Raw genomic sequence first — 23,100 nt, forward strand, 5'->3', positions numbered from 1 at the left:
TAGGACCACTTAAGGATAAAGTGGGGAACATTTGCTTGGATGCAGAGAATGTAAGTGAGGTACTTAATGAGTACTTTACTTCAGTATTTACCAAGGAACACGATATAGAGTACCAAGAGATCAGTGCAGAGTATATAAATACATTTGGGCATTTAGAGGTCAAGGAGGAGGAAGTGTTGGGCCTAATAAGGAGTTTTTAGGTGGATACATCCCCAGGGCCTGATATGATTTACCCCAAGTTATTGAAGGAAGCAAAAGGTGAGATTTCTGGCCCCTTGAGCAGAACCTCCATGTTGTCTCTAACCACAGGCAAGATCCAGAGGAGTGGTAAGTGGCCATTGTGGTACCTCTTTTTAAGAAAAGAATAAAGGAAAATCCTGGGAACTATAAACCAGTGAGTCTCACATCAGTTGTAGGGAAATTGTTGGAGAAAAGTTTTCAGGATAAGATATTTGAACATTTGGAGACCCATGGCCTAATTAGGGAGAGCCAGCATGATATTATGTCATGCCTTACTAACTCGATAAAGTTCTTTGACAAGATGATGAGAGAGATTGGTGAGGGTAGAGCAGTCAATGTTGTCTACATGGATATCAGTAAAGTGTTTGACAAGGTCCCTCATGACCTGGGTGATAGGGCTCCCTGATAATGGATGCTGCTTACCTGCAACAATGCTTCATGTGGATGTGCTCAATGGTGGGGAGAGATTTACCTGTGACAGACTGTGAATCTAGAAGATTAAGATGCATGGGGTATGTGGCAAATCCTCCAGTTCTCTGGTATCTCACATGTTGTGAAGGATGAATTAAATATTTTGGCACTGGCCCCTGCAATTTCTGCACTTGCCTCTCACAGAGTCTGAGGGAACCACCGTGTCAGGCCCTGGTGATCAGTCCACCCTAACTTGCCCCAAGATAGCAAACATGTCCTCCCCTGTAATCTGTATCGGGTCCATGACCTTGCTGCTATCCTATACAGATTACAGAGGGGTTGTTTATGCTCCTGTTCCCTGTGACTGTACTTGAGTACTCTGTGATTGCACTTGGTTACAATGAGTAGCTCTCAGCCGTCCCTCATTCTGTTGACAAGACATGGAATGACCACATTTTGCAGGAGAGTTCTGCATCTTCTGAACACCATGGCTGGTCAGCTGGACTGACAGAATCTTGTGCTCAGTCAAGCTAAAGAGAAGAAATGAAGATTTATCAACAAAATTGAGTGCTATGTACAAGTTTTATAACAGATATTGGATTCAGACCAATTATCTACATTGGAGATACATGACTGCAGATGCTGGAATGTCGAGCAACAAACGATCTGGGAGGAACTCAGTGAGTCGAGCAGCATCTGTGGAGGGTGGAAGGGAGATAGAATTGTTCTTGTTCACAATTGTTGCTTCCCCACAAGTTGTTAGAATATTGAGGAGATAATGAAGAACCAACATGTTGGTGGGACTGGAGTCCTACAGAGGCCGAGCTGGGTATGGAAGGCTGATTACTCCCGAGAAAGACATCAATCTAGTGGCCACTTATACCAGCTTTTATATTTAAACCCCTAGTTCGTGTAAATCCTTAAATATAATTCCTAAAAGTCAGATGAGCTTTATTTGTCACATGTACATTAATACATTGGGAAATACAGTGAAATACATCATTTGTGTCAACAATCCACACAGTGTGAGGATGTGCTGAGACTGATCGCAGGTGTCACCACGTTTCTAGCACCAACATAACATGCCCACATCTCACTAACATGTGAGGAAAGCAGAGCCCCTGGAGGAAGCCTCACACGGTCACAGGGAGAATGCATAAACTCCTCACACAGTGGCTGGAAGTCCCATGTTCCTGGATCAATGGATCAGCTCTCTGGATACCAGTCCAGTAACAACCACAATGTTACTGCAGCTGGAAGTGGTGCAGAATAAGGCTGAAGGAGTCTTACAACACCAGAGGACAGAGATGAGGGTAATTACTGTGGAGGGAGATTCTCCAGAAGATGTGGGAATGTGAGACCAAATAACTACATGGTCCACCGGCCAGGGTGAGTGTCCTGTGGATATTAGCAGTCTTGTCCATGACACAGAGTATGGTGATGCCCTGACATCAGTGTAAGTGGCCTCTGCCAGTTATCCATTCAACAGAACTTCTGGGTTTTGGTTTGAGGGGAACTGCAGGCTGTAGATTACAAGATTTTACTGTGAGGAAGGAAGGGAGTGGTTGGTAAATGCGTGCAGATTTGTGCACTGGAGGAGCAGAAGGGAGTTTGTGAGATGGTAAATACAGAGATGTGGTCAAGCAAGAGGAAAGCAAATGAGAACATGGTGACTCCACATGTTGGTTTGTGGTAAAATTGGGAAATAGAAAGAAGGGGAAGAGAGCTTTGCAGATATACAGTCCGGAACATAATGATAACCTTCTGTGTGATCGTGGACTCACAGTAAAGCACAGTGTTACAGGACTGGCCATTGGGCCCATCTTGCCCATTCTGACCATGTTCCCAATCTACCCCAATCACATTTGCATACACTGGGTCCCTATCCCTCAGTGCCTTTCCTATCCAAACACCTGTCGAAATGTCTTAAATGTTGTAATTGTACCTGACCCGACCACATCCTGTGGCAGCTCATTCTAGTTCAATTTTATTGTCATCTGACTGTACATGTATACAACCAAATGAAACAATGTTCCCCCGGACCACGATGCCCCCACAACACATATATCACACAGCACATAAACCAAATATTACCATCAATATGTTAATAAAATATCATTCAATATGCATGTAGAGCACAGCACAGGTAAACAGTAAACAGCTCACTGTCCTGGTGACGAGACCTCAGTGGTGACAGGGTATCCATTAGTCTCACAGCCTGAGGGAAGAAGCTGTTACCCAGTCTGACAGTCCCAGTCCTGATGCTCCTGTCCCTCCTTCCTGACCGTAGTGGGTCAAAGAGACTGTGGGATGGGTGGTGGGGATCCTCAACAGAGCTTCAAGCTCTTCATCTGCAACACACCCGGTAAATGTCACAAATAGGGGGGATGGAAATCTCAATGATCCTCATCACCCTCTGTGTGGAAAACCTCAGATCTTCTTTAAATCTCCCCACTCCAGGACAACCTGTACATGTAGCAGACATTTAGGAAGGCAAATGACATGTTGGCCTTAATTGCAAGCAATCTGAGTATGAGAGACCTTCCCACGATACACAGTCATGGTGACAGCAGACCTGTGGGGTCCTGACATGACAAAGGAGATGGTTGCTATGGAGACAGTGCAGTGAAGTTTCACAGAACTGGTTCCCCGGATGGCGGCTCTGTGAGGAGAGGAGGAGTTGAACATTCTGATTAAAATGATTCACTTTATTTGTCACATGTAAATTGAAACATGCAGTGAAATACATTGTTTGTATCAAATCAAATCAGCGAGGATTGTGCTGGGCAAGTATCCCCATGTTTCCGTCACCAACATATCACACCCACAGCTCACTAACCCTAACTGTACGTCTTCGGTATGTGGGAGGAAAGCCACACGGTCACGGGGAGAACGTACAAACTCCTCACAGACACTGGTGGGGACTGAACCCCAATCTCACAGCCGGCACTGTAAATCATTGAGCCGACCACTACACTACCGTGCTGCCCTCTGGGATTGTCATGAGGCCTTCGTTGGTCAGGGTCGACCATGGATGTTGCATCTTAACTGTCTACATTTTTGGTGCAGTGTCAATGATACACAAGCCAGGTCAGTGTGATACGGAGAGCGAGCTGCTACCCGTGCATCAGTCTCCCCATCCCCAAACATTATGTACACATTGTATAGAATGCTTTGGGATTCCCTATAACCCTCCTTGTCAAAGACTTTTCATGGCCTTTCCTGCTCTCCTTCTTGAATTCTTCTCCAGATTCTTTATAATTCTTAGGGTTCTGTTTGACGTTAGCTCCTTGCCTGTGACGTACTGGGCCGAATCCATTACTTTTTGTAGGATTTTCCTTACAAAGGCATTGGTGTTTCCATACCAGACCATTCTGTCAATATACTCTCTCCTACACATCTATAGAAGTTTGCCAAAGTTTTTGATGTTATGCCAAATCTCCGCAGACCCCTAAGGAAGTAGAGGCACTGCTGTGCTTTCTTCGCAAATGCACTTGTGTGCTAGTTCCAGGACGGGTCCTCTGAAATGATAATGCTGAGGAATTTAAAGTTGTTACCTCTGATCCTCCAATGAGGACTGGCTCATGGACCTGTTTCCTTCTCCTGAGTTCCACAATCAGTTCCATGGACTTGCTGACGTTGTGTGAGAAGTTGTTATGACACCACTCAGCCAAATTTTCAATCTCCATTCTGTATGCTGATTCACCACCTTTGATACAGCCCACAATACTGGTGTTATCAGCAAACTTGAATGGAGATTGGAGGTGTGCTTAACCATAGAGTCAGAGTTGTAAAGCAAGAAGAGCAGGGAGCTAAGCACTCTTGGGGCACCTGTACTGATGGAGATTCTGCAGGAGATGTTTTTGCCAATCCAAACTGACTAGGGTCAACAAACAGGAAAATTTAGGATCCAATTGCAAATGTAGGTAAAGAGAACAAGGTCTTGGAGCTTATTGGTTAGTTCTGAGGAGATGATGGTATTAAATGCTGATCTGTAATCAATAAAGAGCACCCTAATATATGTGTGCCCAGATGTTCCATGGTTGTGAGAAGAACCAATGAAATGACATCTGCTCTGGACCAGTTGCTCCAGCAGGCAAATAGGAGCGGATCCAATTTGCATGCATTACAAAATGACAATAAAAGAGGACTGTGTGTCCTCATAATCTAATTTATCAGCCAGTTTGTTTGTGACCAGGTACCCCATCCGTTCAGGATGCTTTCCTTGAATTTACTCTCCTGAAGGCAGCCCACTTGTCAGCTTCAGATATTGAGATCTGAGGATCATCAGGAGATATGGGGGTGCACGATAGTTTCTCCATGTTCTTCAAAAGGGCAACAATTATACCAGTGCCTAAGAAGAATAATGTGAGCTGTTTTAAAGACTATCACTTGGTAGCACTCACATCTGCAGTGATGAAATGCTTTGAGAAGTTGGTCATGACTAAATTGAACTCCTGCCTTAGCAAGGACTTGGGACCCATTAAAATTTGCTATCACCACAATAGGTCAATGGCAGATGCAATCTCAATGGCTCTCCACAGGGCTTTAGACCACCTGGACAACACAAACACCTATGTCAGGATGCTGTTCATTGACTATAGCTCAGCATTTAATACCATCATTGCCACAATCCTGATGGAGAAGTTGCAGAACCTGGGCCTCTGTACCTCTCTCTGCAATTGGATCCATGACCTCCTAACTGGAAGACCACGATCTGTGTGGATTGATGATAAAATCTCCTCCTCGCTGATGATCAACACTGGCGCACCTCAGGGGTGTGTGCTTAGCCCACTGCTCTACTCTCTATATACACATGACTGTGTGGCTAGGCATAAATTTGCTAACGATGCAACCATTGTTGGTAGAATCTCAGGTGGTGACGAGATGGCGCACAGGAGTGAGATATTCCAACTAGTGGAGTGGTGCCACAGCAACAATTTGGCATTCAATGTTAGTAAGATGAAAGAGTTGATTGTGAACTTCAGGAAGGGTGAGACGAAGGAACACATACCAATCCTCAGAGAGGGATCAGAAATGGAGAGAGTGAGCAGCTTCAAGCTCCTGGGTGTCAAGATTTCTGAGGATCCAACCTGGTCCCAACATATGGATGCAGTTATAAAGAAGACAAGAAGGTGGCTACAGTTCATTAGGAGTTTGAAGAGATTTGGTATGTCAACAAATACACTCAAAAACTTCCATAGTTGTACCATGGAGAACATTCTGACAGGCTGCATCACTGTCTGGTATGGGGAGGCACTGCACAGGACCGAAAGAAGCTGCAGAGGGTTGTAAATCTAGTCGGCTCCATCTTGGGTACGACCCTACAAAGTACCCAGGACATCTTTAGGGAGCAGTGTCTCAGAAAGGCTGCGTCCATTATTAAGGACCTCCAGCACCCAGGACATGCCCTTTTCTTACTGTTATCATCAGATAGGAGGTACAGAAGTCTGAAGGCACACACTCAGTGATTCAGGAACAGCTTCTTCCTCTCTGCCATCCAATTCCTAAATGGACATTGAATCTTTGGACACCACCTCACATTTTTTCCAATATACATTATTTCTGTTTTTTCATTTTTTTAAAAAAATCTATTCAATATATATAACTTGTTTATTTATTATGATTATGATGACACGCAGTCCCCTTTTATTGTCATTTAGTAATGCATGCATTAAGAAATGCTAAAAATGTTTTCCCAGAATGATATCATGAAAACACATGACAAACCGCCTTAAAAACCAACAAAAACCACATAATTATAACATATAGTTACAACAGTGCAAAGCAATACCGTAATTTGATAACAGACAATGGCACAGTAAAACCTCTCAGAGTCTCTCGAAAGTCCCATCATCTCACACAGACGGTGAACCTCCAGCGCCGCCAACTTACCGATGCAGCATCCTGGAAGCATCCGACCACAGTCCGACTCCGAGTCCGTCCGAAAATTCTCGATTGCACAGTAGCAGCAGCAGCGAAGCAGGCATTTCAGAAGTTACTCCAGATGTTCCTCTGCGCTTCACATGGCTGTCCCCATCAAATCCAGATTGTGCACAGCACACCTAGTTACATATATCGATATTCATTCGGAATGGCCGCGCGCACTGTGTCGTGCTGCCATCTTCTCCTCCTCTCCTTTATTATTGTTTTTATTTTTTTTTCTCTCGGCTAGATTATGTATTACATTGAACTGCTGCTGCTAAGTTAACAAATTTCACATCACGTGTCGGTGATAATAAACCTGATTCTGATTCTCGTGTTCAAAGTGAGCTTAGAAGGTATTGAACTCACCTGGAAACGAAACCCATCTGCTTCCTGTGTTGCTTGACTTTGTAGGAAGTTATAACATTCAAACCCGGCCACAGCTGTTGAGCACACCTCACTGATTCCAGTTTGATCTGAATCTCCAGTTTGCACATGAAATGGCTTTCTAAATATTGTAGATGCATCTCTTGTAGCATTCTTAGTCTCCAGACTTGAATGCCTCTGATCCGGCTCTCAGCAAATTTCTGATCTCATAGTTCATCCAAATTTCTGATTAGGGAAGACTCTGAATGATTTAGTCTGTTGCAACTCTGGTGTATTCACAAATGAGTGCTTGAACACTGGTAAAAACTGCCCAGCGGATTATCGGCACCCAATTGCCCACCATTGAGAACATTTACCATAAATGCTGCCTGGGCAGGGTGAAAAGCATTATCAAGGATGCATCTCACCCTAACCATGGACTTTTTACTCTCCTCCCATCCAGTAGGCGCTACAGGAGCCTCCGCTTTTTCCCTGAGGCTGTGACCCTGCTGAACCTCACATCACAGCACTAAGCAGTATTGCACCCATATTGTACTGTCTCAGTACTTGTATATTTGTGTGCTGTAGCACTTACTTTTTATTCGCAGTTGTTTTGTAAATAACACTATTCTTTGCATTCTGGTCAGATACTAATTGCATTTCATTGGCTTTGTATCTGTACTCGGCACAATGACAATAAAGTTGAATCTCATCTAATCTAATCTAAAGCCCTTCTAACTGTTACAAGAATTACCCCATGTACTAATGATCAGTGAGGCAGAAAGAATCTGTATTTACTGACAAGTACCTCCATTGTTTCAACGGAAGTGCTCAGCCAATGCCTGTATGCACAGTTTTCCTGACCTTTCATCAACAGTCAAAGAATAGAAAATATATTACCAGTTAAAAAGGAGTTTCTGCTACTGGCCACGTGTTCCTCATGTCCTGTTTCAAATCTCCATGTGTCCGTCGGGTCCTCCTCATCCACAATAGTTGTTCTCCTACAGAGTTACTTCAGCCAGCACACACGAAGTGTCTGCTTTTATATTCATTTCAAAGGCCTCCCCTAACTCATAGCAAATGCTGAGAATACCCATGGACTTACTGCACACTGCCACACTGGGCTGAGGGAACTCTAACGAGATTGCTAATGGGGCTGCTCTGGTCACTGAACACCACTGCGTCTGCTAACAACGTAGGTTGTGCAACGTTCAAAGACATTTTTTTTTGATCACGATCTCTTCCAGAATCCTTAGTGAACTTATGCAGATCCCTAGTTGAGAACCCTGTCAGATCTCTTGGTGGGAGAGCATTTTGGAAGTAGTGATCACAACTCTATCTCCTTTGCCATAGCGCTGGAAAGGGATAGGAGCAGGCAATTTCGGAAAACATTCAATTGGGGTGGAGGAAATATGATGCCTTTAGCCAGAAACTTCAGCGCATAATGATCTCAGGGAACTGCGTGGCAGAAATGTGGCAAATGTTCAGGGAATATTTACATTGAGACGTGCAGAGCTATGTTCCAGTGAGGCAGGGAAAGGATGGTCGGGTAAAAGGGCCATGGTGTACAAAAGAGTAGAAAATCCAGTTAAGAAGAAAAGAAAAGCTTACTAAAAGTTCAATAAACTAGGTACTGTTAGAACTCTAGAAAATTACAAGGGTGCTAGGAAGGAGCTTAAGAATGGAACTAGGAGAGTCAGAAGGGGCCATGAGAAGGCCTTGGTGATCAGGGTTAAGGAAAACCCATAAGACCATAAGACAAAGGAGCAGAAGTCGGCCATTCAGCCCATCGAGTCTGCTCCGCCATTTTATCATGAGCTGATCTATTCTCCCATTTAGTCCCACTCCCCCGCCTTCTCACCATAACCTTTGATGTCCTGGCTACTCAGATACCTATCAATCTCTGCCTTAAATATACCCAATGACGTGGCCTCCGCAACAAATTCCATAGATTCACCACCCTCTGGCTAAAAAAAATGTCTTCGCATTTCTGTTCTGAATAAGCGCCCTTCAATCCTTAAGTCATGCCCTCTCATACTAGACTCCCCCATCATGGGAAAACAATCTTTGCCACATCCACCCTGTCCATGCCTTTCAACATTCGAAATGTTTCTATAAGGTCTCCCCTCATTGTTCGAAACTCCAAGGAATACAGTCCAAGAGCGGACAAATGTTCTCATATGTTAACCCTCTCATTCCCGGAATCATTCTAGTGAATCTTCTCTGTACCCTCTCCAACGTCGGCACATCCTTTCTTAAATAAGGAGACCAAAACCGCCCACAGTACTCCAAGTGAGGTCTCACCAGCACCTTATAGAGCCTCAACATCACATCCCTGCTCCTATACTCTATTCCTCCAGAAATGAATGCCAACATTGCATTCGCCTTCTTCACTACCGACTCAACCTGGAGGTTAGTCACAGTCATAGTCATACTTTATTGATCCCAGGGGAAATTGGTTTTCGTTACAGTTGCTCCATAAATAATAAATGGTAATAGAACCATAAATAGTTAAATAGTAATATGTAAATTATGCCAGTAACTTACGAAATAAGTCCAGGACCAGCCTATTGCCTCAGGGTGTCTGACCCTCCAAGGGAGGAGTTGTAAAGTTTGATGGCCACAGGCAGGAATGACTTCCTATGACGCTCTGTGTTGCATCTCGGAGGAATGAGTCTCTGGCTGAATGTACTCCTGTGCCCACCCAGTCCATTATGTAGTGGATGGGAGACATTGACCAAGATGGCATGCAACTTAGACATTAAGGGTATCCTGTACAAGGACTCCCAAGTCCCGTTGTATCTCAGAACTTTGAATTCTTTCCCTATTTAAATAATAGTCTGCCCATTTATTACTTCTGCCAAAGTGCATAACCATATACTTTCCAACACTGTATTTCATTTGCCACTTCTTTGCCCATTCTTCCAATCTATCCAAGTCTCTCTGCAGTCTCTTCATTTCCTCAGCACTACCGGCCTCTCCGCCCATCTTCGTATCGTCAGCAAACTTAGCCACAAAGCCATCTATTCCAGTGGTCCCCAACCACCAGTCCGCAGACCGGTACCGGGCCGCAAAGCATGCGCTACCGGGCCGCGGGGAAGCGATATGATTTGGCGATATGATTCAGCTGCACTTTTCCTCATTCCCTGTCACGGCCACTGATCAGCCATTACGCATGCGAGGTCGTGACCCGTGCGTCATCCGTGTCAGGGTGGGAAGGAGATCAACTCTTCGAGCTTGTAAATGACAACGGGGTGAAAAGTATGTTTGACATAATATCTCTGTCGGCATTTTGGATCAAAGTGAAGGCTAAATATCCTGAGATAGCCACGAAAGCACTGAAAACGTTGCTTTCATTTCCAACATTTTTCTGCGAAGCGGAGTTTTCTGCAATGAATGCAACGAAAACTAAATTGCGGATAGACTGGACATGAGGAACACCCTTCGAGTATCGCTGTCTCCCATCACCCCTCGATAGGACCGTCTTGTTGCAGGAAAACAAACGCAAGGCTCCCACTGATTCAGCGATATTGGTGTGTTGCAATGATTTTATATATTTATACGGGGAAAATATGTGCTATGTGTTTAATATCCAAAAGTTACTTAAAATGTTATGATGCTATTGACTTATAAGTGACCCTATAACAATTACAGCAGTTGTATGAAATGTATAGGAAACAGGGGGTAAATCAGGTGCTTGAGGAATATAAGAAGTGCAAGAAAATACTTAAGAAAGAAATCAGGAGGGCTAAAAGAAGACATGAGGTTGCCTTGGCAGTCAAAGTGAAGGATAATCCAAAGAGCTTTTACAAGTATATAAAGAGCAAAAGGATTGTAAGGGAAAAAAATTGGTCCTCTTGCAAATCAGAGTGGTCGGCTTTGTGCGGAACCAAAGGAAATGGGGGAGATCTTAAATAGGTTTTTTGCTTCTGTATTTACTAAAGAAGCTGGCATGAAATCTATGGAATTGAGGGAATCAAGTAGTGAGACCATAGAAACTGTACAGATTGAAAAGGAGGAGGTGCTTGCTGTCTTGAAGAAAATTAAAGTGGATAAATCCCCGGGACCTGACAGAGTGTTCCCTTGGACCTTGAAGGAGACTAGTGTTGAAATTGCGGGGGCCCTGGCAGAAATATTTAAAATGTCGCTGTCCACCGGTGAAGTGTCGGAGGACTGGAGAGTGGCTCATGTTGTTCCGTTGTTTAAAAAAGGATCGAAAAGTAATCCAGGAAATTATAGGCCGGTCAGTTTAACGTCAGTAGCAGGTAAATTATTGGAGGGAGTACTAAGAGACAGAATCTACAAGCATTTGGATAGACAGGGGCTTATTAGGGAGAGTCAACATGGCTTTGTGCATGGTAGGTCATGTTTGACCAATCTGTTGGGAGTTTTTCCCGAGGATGTTACCAGGAAAGTGGATGAAGGGAAGGCAGTGGATATTGTCTACATGGACTTCAGTAAGGCCTTTGACAAGGTCCCGCATGGGAGGTTAGTTAGGAAAATTCAGTCGCTAGGTACACATGGAGAGGTGATAAATTGGATTAGACATTGGCTCGATGGAAGAAGCCAGAGAGTGTTGGTACAGAATTGCTTCTCTGAGTGGAGGCCTGTGACTAGTGGTGTGCCACAGGGATCAGTGCTGGGTCCATTGTTATTTGTCATCTATATCAATGATCTGGATAATAATGTGGTAAATTGGATCAGCAAGTTTGCTGATGATACAAAGATTGGAGGTGTAGTAGACAGTGAGGAAGGTTTTCAGAGCCTGCAGCGGGACTTGGACCAGCTGGAAAAATGGGCTGAAAAATGGCAGATGGAGTTTAATACTGACAAGTGTGAGGTATTGCACGTTGGAAGGACAAACCAAGGTAGAACATACAGGGTTAATGGTAAGGCACTGAGGAGTGCAGTAGAACAGAGGGATCTGGGAATACAGATACAAAATTCCCTAAAAGTGCCGTCACAGGTAGATAGGGTCGTAAAGAGAGCTTTTGGTACATTGGCCTTTATTAATCAAAGTATTGAGTATAAGAGCTGGAATGTTATGATGAGGTTGTATAAGGCATTGGTGAGGCCGAATCTGGAGTATTGTGTTCAGTTTTGGTCACCAAATTACAGGAAGGATATAAATAAGGTTGAAAGAGTGCAGAGAAGGTTTACCAGGATGTTGCCGGGACTTGAGAATCTCAGTTACAGAGAAAGGTTGAATAGGTTAGGACTTTATTCCCTGGAGCGTAGAAGAATGAGGGGAGATTTGATAGAGGTATATAAAATTATGATGGGTATAGATAGAGTGAATGCAAGCAGGCTTTTTCCACTGAGGCAAGGGGAGAAAAAAACCAGAGGACATGGGTTAAGGGTGAGGGGGGAAAAGTTTAAAGGGAACATTAGTGGGGGCTTCTTCATACAGAGAGTGGTGGGAGTATGGAATGAGCTGCCAGATGAGGTGGTAAATGCGGGTTCTTTTTTAACAATTAAGAATAAATTGGACAGATACATGGATGGGAGGTGTATGGAGGGATATGGTCCGTGTGCAGGTCAGTGGGACTAGGCAGAAATGGTTCGGCACAGCCAAGAAGGGCCAAAGGGCCTGTTTCTGTGCTGTAGTTTCTATGGTTCTATGGAAACAGGCCATCTCGGCCCTTCTAGTCCGTGCCGAACGCCACTCTCACCAAGTCCCGCCGACCCGCACTCAGTCCATAACCCTCCATTCCTTTCCTGTCCATCTACCGATCCAATTTTTCGTTAAATGTTAATATCGAACCTGCCTCTATCACTTCTACTGGAAATTCGTTCAACACTTCAAGCTCCCCTGTCCTCCGCTGATAATTGTCTTATCACTGTATTCATGCGAGGAAAATATGCGCTGTGTGTTTAATATTAAATTCGTTAGATAAGCCCTTTTAGAAACAAAATTGAGTGTATTACCCGCTTATCGCCTCGATTCCAGTGGTGATTAACACCGATCCCCACGAACAGAATCGCCAAAAAGGATTTGCTCTTCGGCAGGTCACGACGCGCATGCGCACTGGTGCCCGCGCAAGGCTTCATGGCCATTGTAGTCTTTTTTTTTTGGGTAAACAACGCATTTGACTGCTACTCTTGTCCGTTGGCAACCCTACCCCCACAAACTGGTCCGCAATGCAGAAAAGGTTGGGGACCCCTGATCTATTCCATAATCCAAATCGTTGATGTACAATGTAAAAAGAAGCAGCCCCAACACGGACCCCTGTGGAACACCACTGGTAACCGGCAGCCAACCAGAATAGGATCCCTTTATTCCCACTCTCTGTTTCCTGCTAATCAGCCAACGCTCTATCCACGTATGTAACTTTCCTGTAATTCCATGGGCTCTTATCTTGTTAAGTAGCCTCGTGTGGCACCTTGTCAAAAGCCTTCTGAAAATCCAAATATACAACATCCACTACATCTCCCTTGTCTAGCCTACTGGTAATTTCCTCAAAAAATTATAATAGGTTTGTCAGGCAGGATTTTCCTTTTAAGGAAACCATGCTGAATTCTGCCTATCTTGTCATATGCCTCCAGGTACTCTGTAACCTCATCCTTGACAATCGACTCCAACAACTTCCCAACCACCAATGTCAAGCTAACAGGTCTATAATTTCCTTTTTGCTTCCTTGCCCCCTTCTTAAATAGCGGAGTGACATTTGCAATCTTCCAGTCTTCCGGAACCAAGCCAGAATCTATCGACTTTTAAAAGATCATCGCTAATGCCTCCGCAATCTTTACAGCTACTTCCTTCAGAACACGAGGGTGCATTCCATCTGGTCTGGGAGATTTATCTACCTTTAGACTATTCAGCTTCCTGAGTACTTTCTCTGTCGTAATTGTGACTGCGCGCACTTCTCTTCCCTGCCACCCTTGAGTGTCCGGTATACTGCTGATGTCTTTCTCAGTGAAGACTGATGCAAAATACTCGTTCAGTTCTTCCGCCATCTCCTTATCTCCCATTACAATTTCTCCAGCATCATTTTCTATCGGTCCTATACAGTATCTACTCTCACCTGTCTTTTACTCTTTATACTTGAAAAAACTTTTAGTATCCTCTTTGGTATTATTTGCTAGCTTCCTTTCATAGTTAATCTTTTCTGTCTTAATGACCTTCTTGGTTTCCTTTTGTAAGGTTTTAAAAACTTCCCAATCCTCTGTTTTCCCACTAATTTTTGCTTCCTTGTATGCCGTCTCCTTTGCTTTAACTTTGGCTTTGTCTTCTCTTGTCAACCATGGTTGCATCCTTTTTCCATTTGAAAATTTTTTCTTTTTTGGAATACACCTGTCTTTCACCTTCCTCACTTCTCACATAAACTCCAGCCACTGCTGCTCTGCCGTCTTTCCTGCCAGTGTCTCTTTCCAGTCAACTTTGGCCAGTTCCTCTCTCATGCCACTGTAATTTCCTTTACTCCACTGAAATAGTGACACACCAGATTTCGGCTTCTCTTTTTCAAATGTCACAGTGAACTCAATCATGTTATGATCACTGCTTCCAAAGGGTTCCTTCACCTCAATCTCTCCAATCACCTCCGGTTCATTACACAATACCCAATCCAGTACAGCCGATCCCCAGTGGGCTCAACAATAAACTGCTCTAAAAAGCCATCTCGCAGACATTCTACAAATTCTCTCTCTTGAGATCCAGTGCCGACCTGATTTTCCCAATCCACTCACATATTAAAATCCCCCACAATTATCATAACACTGCCCTTCTGACAAGCCTTTTCTATTTCCTGTTGTAATTTGTAGTCCACATCCCTGCATCTATTTGGAGGCCTATAAATAACCGCCATCAGGATCTTTTACCCTTGCAATTTCTTAGCTCAACCCATAAAGATTCTGCACCTTCCGATCCTATATCACCTCTTTCTAATGATTTAATATCATTTCTTACCAATAAAGCCACACCTCCCCCTCTGCCTACCTTCCTATCCTTCCGATACACTGTGTATCCTTGGACGTTCAGCTCCCCGAGACATGCATCCTTTAGCCAGGTCTCAGTAATGGCCACAATATCATACCTGCCAATCTGTAGCTGTACGACAAGATCATCTACCTTATTCCTTATGCTGCATGCATTTAAGTATAACACCTTAAGACCAGTATTTGGTACTTTTCGCTTTGATTTCACTGCAACTTTATTGCACTGCAACTCATCCCAATGTCTACAAATTTGCCCCATCACCTGCCCAAAGCATTCTACAAGAATGTGAAGAGCAAGAGGATGAGCCGTGTGAAAGTGAGACCAATCAGGAGTGAGAGTGAAAACTGTGCAGGGAGTCGGAGGAGAAAACAGAGAAGAACATAGAAAAAATAGAAAACCTGCAACACAATACAGGCTCTTGGGCCCACAAAGTTGTGCTGAACATGGCCCTACCTTAGAAATTACTAGACTTCCCCATTGCTCTCTATTTTCCAAAGCACCATGTACCTATCTAAAAGTCTCTTGAAAGACCCTATCATATCCGCCTCCACCACCGTTGCCGGCAGCCCATTCCACTCACTCACCACTCTCTGAGTGAAAAATTTACCCCTGATATCTCCTCTGTACCTTCTCCCCAGCACCTTAAACCTGTGTCCTCTTGTGGCAACCATTTCAGCCCTGGGAAAAAGCCTCTGACTATCCACATGGTCAATGCCTCTCGTCATTTTTTACACCTCTATCAGGTCACCTCTCATCCTCCGTCACTCCAAGGAGAAAAGGCTGAGTTCACTCAACCTATTCTCATAAGGCATGCTCCCCAATCCAGGCAACATCCTTGTAAATCTCCTCTGCACCCTTTCTATGGTTTCCACATCCTTCCTGTAGTGAGGCGACCAGAACTGAGCACAGTACTCCAAGTGGGGCCTGACCAGGGTCCTATGTAGCTGCAACATTACCTCTCGGCTCCTAATTTCAATTCTACAATTGATGAAGCCCAATACACTGTATGCCTTCTGAATCACAACGTCAACCTGCGCAGCAGCTTTGAGTGTCCTATGTACTCGGACCCCAAGATCCCTCTGATTCTCCACACTGCCAAGAGTCTTGCCATTAATGCTATATTCTGCCATCATATTTGACCTATTAAAATGAACCACTTCAGACTTACCTGGGTTGAACTCCATCTGCCACTTCAAAGCCCAGTTTTGCATCCTATCAATGTCCCGCCATAACCTCTGACAGCCCTCTATACTATCCACAACACCCCCAACCTTTGTGTCATCAGCAAACTTACTAACCGATCCCTCGATTTCCTCATCCAGGTCATTTATAAAAATCAGAAAGAGTAGGGGTCCCAAAACAGATCCCCGAGGCACCCCACTGGTGACCGACCTCCATGCAGAATATGACCCGTCTACAACCACTCTTTGCTTTCTGTGGGCAAGCCAGTTCTGGATCCACAAAGCAATGTCCCCTTGGATCCCATGCCTCCTTACTTTCTCAATAGCCCTTGCATGGGGTACCTTATCAATGCCTTGCTGAAATCCATATATACTACATCTACTGCTCTACTTTCATCAATATGTTTAGTCACATCCTCAAAAAATTCAAACAGGCTCGTAAGGCACGAACTGCCTTTGACAAAGCCATGCTGACTATTCCTAATCATATTATACCTCTCCAAATATTCATAAATCCTGCTTCTCAGGATCTTTTCCATCAATTTACCAACCACTGAAGTAAGAGTCACTGGTCTATAATTTTCTGGACTATCTCTACTCCCTTTCTTGAATAAAGGAACAACATCTGCAACCCTCCAATCCTCCGGAACCTCTCCCATCCCCACTGATGATTCAAAGATCATTGCCAGGGGCTCAGCAATCTCCTCCCTCACCTTCCACAGTAGCCTGGGGTACATCCCCTCTGGTCCCGGTGACTTATCCAACTTGATGCTTTCCAAAAGCTCCAGCACATCCTCTTCCTTAATATCTACATGCTCAAGCTTTTCAGTCCACTGCAAGTCAGCACTACAATCACCAAGATCCTTTTCCATAGTGAATACTGAAATAAAGTATTCATTGAGTATCCCTGCTATTTACTTCGGTTCCATACACACTTTCCCACTGTCACACTTGATAGGTCCTATTCTTTTGCATCTTATCCTCTTGCTCTTCACATACTTGTAGAATGCCTTGGGGTTTTCCTTAATCCTGCCCACCAAAGCCTTCTCATTGCCCCTTCTGGCTCTCCTAATTTCCTTTTTAAGCTCCTTCCTGTTAGACTTATAACCTTCTAGATCCCTAACATTACCTAATTCTCTGAACCTTTTGTAAGCTTTTCTTTTATTCTTGACTAGATTTATTAAAGCCTTTGCACACCACAGTGCCTGTATCCTATCACAACTTTCCTGTCTCATTGGAACGTACCTATGCAGAACTCCGCACAAATATCCCATGAACATTTGCCACATTTATAGACAATAGACAATAGGTGCAGGAGTAGGCCATTCGGCCCTTCAAGCCAGCACCGCCATTCACTGTGATCATAGCTGATCATCCACAATCAGTATCCAGTTCCTGCCCTATCCCCATAACCTTTGATTCCGCTATCTTTAAGAGCTCTATCCATCTCTTTCTTGAAAGTATCCAGAGACTTGGCCTCCACAGCCTTCTGGGGCAGAGCATTCCATACATCCACCACTCTCTGGGTGAAAAAGTTTTTCCTCAACTCCATTCTAAATGGCCTACCCCTTATTCTTAAACTGTGGCCTCTGGTTCTGGACTCACCCATCAGCAGGAAAATGCTTCCTGCCTCCAGCGTGTCCAATCCCTTAATAATCTTATATGTTTCAATAAGATCCCCTCTCAGCCTTCTAAATTCCAGAGTATACAAGCCCAGTCGCTCCAATCTTTCAGTATATGACAGTCCTGCCATCCCGGGAATTAACCTTGTGAACCTACGCTGCACTCCCTCAATAGCAAGAATGTCCTTCCTCAAATTTGGAGACCAAAACTGCACACAGTACTCCAGATGTGGTCTCACCAGGGCCCTGTACAGCTGCAGAAGGACCTCTTTGCTCTTATACTCAATTCCCCTTGTTAAGAAGGTCAACATGCCATTAACTTTCTTCACTGCCTGCTGTACTTGCATGCTTGCTTTCAGTGACTGATGTACAAGAACACCTCGATTTCGTTGTACTTCCCCTTTTCCTAACTTGACTCCATTTAGATAATAATCTGCCTTCCTGTTCTTACCACCAAAGTGGATAACCTCACATTTATCCACATTAAACTGCATCTGCCCAAGTCACCCTGCATTCTCATAACATCCTCCTCACATTTCACACTGCCACCCAACTTTGTGTCATTGGCAAATTTGCTAATGTTACTTTTAATTCCCTCATCTAAATCATTAATATATATTGTAAACAGCTGCGGTCCCAGCAGTGAACCCTGTGGTACCCCACTGGTCATCGCCTGCCATTCCGAAAGGGACCCGTTAATCACTGCTCTTTGTTTTCTGTCATCCAGCCAATTTTCCTGTACTTGTTCCTGAGAACATCTGTTCCCAATTTAAGCATCCAGTTTCCCGTCCGATAGCCTAATAATTCCCCTTACTCCGATTAACCACTTTTCTAACTTGTCTGTTCCTACCTCTCTCCAATACAATTGTAAAGGAGATAGAATTGTGATCACTATCTCCAAGATGCTCTCCCTCTGTGAGATCTGACACCTGCAGGTCATTTCCCAATACCAAATCAAGTACAGTCTCTCCTCTTGTACGCTTATCTACATATTGTGTCAAGAAACGTTCCTGAACGCACCTACAAACTCCATCCCATCTAAACCCCTTGCTCCAGGGAGATGCCAATCGGTATTTGGGAAATTAAAATCTCCCATCATGACAACTCTGTTATTATTACGTCTTTCCAGGATCTGTTTCTCTGTTTGCTCCTCGATATCCCTGTTACTATTGGGTGGTCTGTAAAAAACACCCACTGAAGTTATTGACCCCTCCCTGTTCGTAACCTCCACCCACAGAGACTCTGTAGACAATCCCTCCATGACTTCCACCTTTTCTGCAGCCGTGACACTATCTCTGATCAACAGTGCCACACCCCCACCTCTTTTGCCTCCCTCCCTGTCCTTTCTGAAACATCTAAAACCCGGCATTTGAAGTAACTATTCCTGTCCCTGAGCCATCCATGTCTCTGTAATGGCCACCACATCATATCTCCAAGTACTGATCCACGCTCTAAGCTCATCCGCTTTGTTCACAATACACCTTGCGTTAAAATAGACAATTCTCAAACCGTCCATCTGAGCGTGTCCTTTCTCTATAATCTACCTATCCTCCATCTTGCACTGTCTACAAGCTTTCTCTATTTGTGAACCAACCGCCACTTCCCCAGTCTCTTCAGTTCGGTTCCCACCCCACAACAATTCTAGTTTAAACTCTCCCCAGTAGCTTTAGCAAACCTCCCCTCCAGGATATTGGTCCCCTTGGGATTCAAGGAGGTAGCAGAATACTTAATAAATACCTTGCTTCAGTATTCACCAGGGCACTGTTGTGCAGGAGGGAAGGAGGGAGAAGAGGAATGCAGTAGTTATAGGGGATTCCATAGTCAAGGGAACGGACAGGAGATTCTGTGAGCCTGATAGAGATACCCACATGGTGTGTTGCCTCCCAGGTGCCAGGGTACGGGATGTCTCAGATCGGGTCCTGAATAATCTAAAGGGGGAGGGTGAGCAGCCAGCTGTCTTGTTACATGTTGGTACCAATGACATAGATAGGAGAAAGGAGGAGGTCCTGAAGAGAGATTTCCAGGAGTTAGGAAGGAAGCTGAGAAGCAGCACCTCAGGGTAGTAATCTCAGGATTGCTACCTGTGCCACGTGCTAGCAAGGGCAAGGATAGTAGGATCAGGCAGATGAATGTGTGGCTGAGAGATTGGTGCAGGGAGCTGGGCTTCAGATTCTTGGATAATTGGGATCTCTTCTGGGGGAAGTATGACCTGTTCAAAATGGACAGGTTACACCTGAACCCAAAGGGGACCAATATCCTGGCAGGAAGGTTTAATAGAGTCATTAGGGAGGGTTTAAACTAATTTGGCAGGGGAATGGGAACTGGAATGATAGAGCAGAGGAGGGGAAAAACAGAAATATATCTAGAAAGTGAGCAGTAAAGATGTCACGAAGGACAGGCAGGGGATGAGGCAAATTTGCAGCCATTGGGATGAAATGCAGTGCAACCAAAGCAAAAAGTACCAAATACTGGACTTAAGGTGTTGTACTTAAATGCACGCAGCATAAGGAATAAGATGGATGATCTTGTCATACAGCTACAAACTGGCAGCTATGATATTGTGGCCATCACTGAGACGTGGCTAAAGGATGCATATCTCTGGGAGCTGAACATCCAAGGATAGACGGTGTATCAGAAGGATAGGAAGGTAGGCAGAGGGGTTGGCGTGGCTTTATTGGTAAGAAATGATATTCAATCATTAGAAAGAGGTGACATAGGATCGGAAGGTGCAGAATCCTTTTGGGTTGAGCGAAGAAATCGCAAGGGTAAAGAGACCCTGATGGCAGTTATATACAGGTCTCCTAACAGCTGCCATGATGTGGACTACAAATTACAACAGGAAATAGAAAAGGCTTGTCAGAAGGGCAGTGTTATGATAATTGTGGGGGATTTTAACATGCGAGTGGATTGGGAAAATCAGATCGGCACTGGATCTCAAGACAGAGAATTTGTAGAATGTCTACGAGATGGGTTTTAGAACAGCTTGTTGTTGAGCCCACTAGGGGATTGGCTGTACTGGATTGGGTATTGTGTAATGAACCGGAGGTGGTTAGAGAGATTGAGGTGAAGGAACACTTAGGAGACAGTGATCATAACATGATTGAGTTCACTGTGAAATTTGAGAAGGAGAAGCTGAAATAAGATGTGTTGGTATTTCAGTGGAGTAAAGGAAATTGCAGTGGCATGAGAGAAGAACTGGCCAAAGTTGGCTGGAAAGGGACACTGACGGGAAGGACGGCAGAGCAGCAGAGGCTGGAGTTTATGCAAGAAGTGAGGAAGGTGCAAGACAGATATATTCCAAAAAAGAAGAAATTTTGGAATGGAGAAAGGATGCAACCGTGGCTGACAAGAGAATTCAAAGCCAAAGTTAAAGCAAAGGAGAGGGCATACAAGGACGCAAAAATTAGAGGGAAGACAGAGAAACAGGAAGTTTTTAAAAGCTTGCAAAAGGAAACTAAGGAAGTCATTAAGAGGGAAAAGATGAACTATGAAAGAAAGCTAGCAAATAATATCAAAGAGGATACTAAAAACTTTTTCAAGTATATAGAGTAAAAGACAGGTGAGAGTAGATATAGGACCAATAGAAAATGATGCTGGAGAAATTGTAATGGGAGATAAGGAGATGGCAGAGGAACTGAACGAGTATTTTGCATCAGTCTTCACTGAAGAAGACATCAGCAGTATACCGGACACTCAAGGGTGGCAGGGAAGAGAAGTGTGCGCAGTCACAATTACGACAGAGAAAGTACTCAGGAAGCTGAATAGTCTAAACGTAGATAGATCTCCCAGACCAGATGGAATGCACCATTGTGTTCTGAAGGAAGTAGCTGTGGAGATTGCGGAGGCATTAGCGATGATCTTTCAAAAGTCAATAGATTCTGCCATGGAAGGACTGGAAGATTGCAAATGTCACTCCGCTCTTTATGAAGGGGTCAAGAAAGCAAAAATGAAATTATAGACCTGTTAGCATGACATCGGTAGTTGGGAAGTTGTTGGAGTTGATTGTCAAGGGTGAAATTATGTGGTACCTGGAGGCATATGACAAGATAGGCAGAACTCAGCATGGTTTCCTTAAAGGAAAATCCTGCCTGACAAACCTATTGCAATTTTTTGAGGAAATTACAAGTAGGCTAGACAAGGGAGATGCAGTGGATGTTGTGCATTTGGATTTTCAGAAGGTCTTTGACAAGGTGCCGCACATGAGGCTGCTAAACAAGATAAGAGCCCATGGAATTATGGGAAAGTTACATACGTGGATAGAGCATTGGCTGATTGGCAGGAAACGGAGAGTGGGAATAAAGGGATCCTATTCTGGTTGGCTGCTGGTTACCAGTGGTGTTCCACAGGGATCAGTGTTGGGGCTGCTTCTTTTTACGTTGTACATCAACGATTTGGATTATGGAATAGATGGCTTTGTGGCTAAGTTTGCTGACGATACAAAGATAGGTTGAGGGGCCGGTAGTGCTGAGGAAACAGAGTCTGCAGAGAGACTTGGATAGATTTGGAGAATGGGCAAAGAAGTGGCAAATTAAATACAATGTTAGAAAGTGTATGGTTGTGCACTTTTGTAGAAGAAATAAACAGGCAGACCATTATTTAAATAGGGAGAGAATTCAAAGTTCTGAGATGCAACAGGACTTGGGAGTCCTCGTGCAGGATACCCTAAAGGTTAACCTTCAGGTTGAGTCGGTGGTGAAGAAGGTGAATGCAATGTTGGCATTCATTTCTGGAGGAATAGAGTATAAGAGCAGGGATGTGATGTTGAGGCTCTATAAGGCACTGGTAAGACCTCACTTAGAGTACTGTGTGCAGTTTTGGGCTCCTTATTTAAGAAAGAATGTACTGACGTTGGAGAGGGTACAGAGAAGATTCACTAGAATGATTCCGGGAATGAGAGGGTTAACATATGAGGAATGTTTGACCGCTCTTGGACTGTACTCTTTGGAGTTTAGAAGAATGAGGGGAGACCTCATAGAAACATTTTGAATGTTGAAAGGCATGGACAGAGTTGATGTGGCAAAGTTGTTTCCCATGGTGGGGGAGTCAAGTACGAGAGGGCATGACTTAAGGATTGAAGGACGCCCATTCAGAACAGAGATGCCAAGAAATCTTTTCAGCCAGAGGGTGGTGAATCTGTGGAATTTGTTGCCACAGGCGGCAGTGGAGGCCAAGTGATTGGGTGTATTTAAGGCAGAGATTGATAGGTATCTGAGTAGCCAGGGCATCAAAGGTTATGGTGAGAAGGTGATGGATTGGGACTAAATGGGAGAATGGATCAGCTCACGGTAGAATGGCGGAGCAGACTCGATGGGCCGAATGACCGACTTCTGCTCTTTTGTCTTATGGTCTTATGGAGGAGGACCTTGGCAATTGTGGGGAAGACTTACAGCAGACTCGCAGGCTTTAAGATAGAGGATGT

The 23,100-nt window shown here is 44.2% G+C and overlaps 1 long non-coding RNA gene across 1 annotated transcript in view; it reads right to left on the reverse strand.

Annotated features, from left to right (window-relative positions):
- The window catches only part of LOC134350339 (uncharacterized), a 38,605-nt gene extending 25,661 nt beyond the window's left edge, over positions 1-12,944 (reverse strand). Inside the window, exon 1 of the long non-coding RNA XR_010018873.1 lies at positions 12,871-12,944. This is a non-coding gene — a long non-coding RNA (uncharacterized LOC134350339). The remainder of the gene's footprint in view (positions 1-12,870) is intronic.
- Between the last annotated feature and the right edge of the window lie 10,156 nt (positions 12,945-23,100).

Source organism: Mobula hypostoma, chromosome 8 (assembly GCF_963921235.1).
Source record: "Mobula hypostoma chromosome 8, sMobHyp1.1, whole genome shotgun sequence".
NCBI classification, from domain to species: Eukaryota; Metazoa; Chordata; class Chondrichthyes; order Myliobatiformes; family Myliobatidae; genus Mobula; species Mobula hypostoma.